This window comes from Chrysochloris asiatica, unplaced genomic scaffold (genome assembly GCF_000296735.1).
Source record: "Chrysochloris asiatica unplaced genomic scaffold, ChrAsi1.0 scaffold00008, whole genome shotgun sequence".
NCBI lineage: Eukaryota > Metazoa > Chordata > Mammalia > Afrosoricida > Chrysochloridae > Chrysochloris > Chrysochloris asiatica.
Window position 1 is genome coordinate 35,266,178 of NW_006408526.1, and position 2,152 is coordinate 35,268,329.

The window sequence follows — 2,152 nt, forward strand, 5'->3', positions numbered from 1 at the left end:
ACAACAACATAGAGAAGGAGTCCTGGTGACACAGTGGCTAAAGTCCTCCATCACTAACCAAAAGACCAGCGGTTCAAACCCATCAGCCGCTCTGTGTGAGAAAGTTGTGGCAATATACTACTGTAAAGATTTACAGCCTTAGAAACACCAGGGGGCAGTTCTCCTCTATCCTATGGGATTGCAGTAGTCCTGGTGTGGCACTGTAGGATAAGCACAAGGTAAGCGATTCAAACCCACCAAGCACTCCTAGAAAACCTTACACAGGCTCTCTATGAGTTGGAAATGACTTGGTGGCACTTAACAGCAACAATAGGGTTGCTATTAATCAGAAACAACTCAACAGCAGTGGTGACACCTCTGTTGCTTGGATTGTTGTCCCTTGTGTTCAACAATAGTCTTAGCATCTTAAAGTCAACCTCTTTGTCTCTCTATGACCTCTGCTTCTATCCTCTACCTTATCTCTTTCTGACTCTTCTGTCTTCCTCTTAAAAGGAACCTTATGGTTACATCAACTGAGTGCCCAAACTAATACAGACTAGGAAGAAAGGTATGGTGGTCTGTATGTCCAGACTAAAACAGACTGGGAAAAAGCAGAAGTGAACTACTTCTGAATGTTTAGCCATGGAAAACCTTATAAATAGCAGTGGGATATTGTCATATATAGAACAGGAAGAGGAGCCCCACAAGTTCCAAGGCGCTCAAAATACAAATGGGGAAGAGCTGCCTCCTCAAAGTAGAGTAGATCATGATGACACCTGGAGTAAAGCTTTCAGAACCTTCATTTGCTGATGGGCACAACTCAAAATGAGGAGAAACAGCTGCAAACATCCATTAATAATCAGATCATGGAATATACAAAGTAGAGAGAGAAGTTTATTATCTTACAATTATGGAGTCCCAGGTCCCCAGCAGAAGAGAGAGCCCCACCTGTGTGTCTATTATATTGGAAACAGGCCACACGGCCAAGGAAGCATCCCTTGAATTGATTGGCTGCTCATAGCAGCTCACCATAGAGCTAACTATGCCGGCATTAGGTTTCATCTCATGGGAATAAGCACATCTCAGCTGTTAACTTCTGGAAATCCTGGCCTAGTCGAGTTGGCACAAAACCATTACAGGCACCTTCGAGTCAGTTCCAATTCATAGCGACACTATGCACAACACAACAAAACACTCCCTGGTCCTACACTACCTTCACAATTGTTACACTTGAGCCCATTGCTGTTGCCACTGTGACACTCCATCTCACTGGGGGGGGAGGGGGGGGTTTCTTCTTTTTTGCCGACCCTCCACTTTAACAAACATGGTGTCCTTCTCCAGGGACTAATTCCTCCTGATAATATATCTGAAGTATGAGAGACTAAGTCTTGCCATTCTGGCTTCTAAGAACATTCTAGCTCTATTTCTTCCAACACAGATTTGTTCTTCTGGCAGTGTTTCATTCTCTTGTGCATAGGGTCACTATGAGTCCGAGTCTTGTTGTACTTGAGGTCATAAACTGCCCAAACTTGCACCATCCCCATGATGGATCATATCATTGTGATCCATAGAGTTTTCCAGTCCATCATAGTCTGGAAGTTTGGCTGAAACCTGTTCAATATCATAGCAGCATACAAGCTTCTATTGAGGGATAGGAAGTAGCTATAGTTGAGCTGCATGGGCTGAGATTGATACTGCATCTCCTATTGGAAAGCAAGAATTACACCATGAAACCATCACTAGCCTCACCTCAATATTCCCTGGCTACAATTCTGCTAAGACTGTCATAAACACTTGTTGTCAAGTACCTTAGAGTCAGTTCTGACCCATAGAGACTCTAGATAGGCTTTCCAAGGAGTGGCTGGTGAGCTTGAGCCACTGACCTTGTGGTTCAAACCAACTTTTTAGTCTAGCACATTAACCCTCAGCACCAAACTGGGACTCATGGTCACCGTAATTCTCCTTAGTGCCAGCCTAGGGCACGTTAGTATATTCTGATCTGGGAAGCAAGGGAGTGAGTATCCCCATTACACATGTGATTATAGTATAAGACTACAGAAGGCTTCCAGGCAGCAGGTGTATTTGTACTGGCCTTGCACGACAGGTACAATATATTGTTGTTATTGTTAGGTGCCATCAAGTCGGTACTGACTCATAGAGACCTTATGCACAG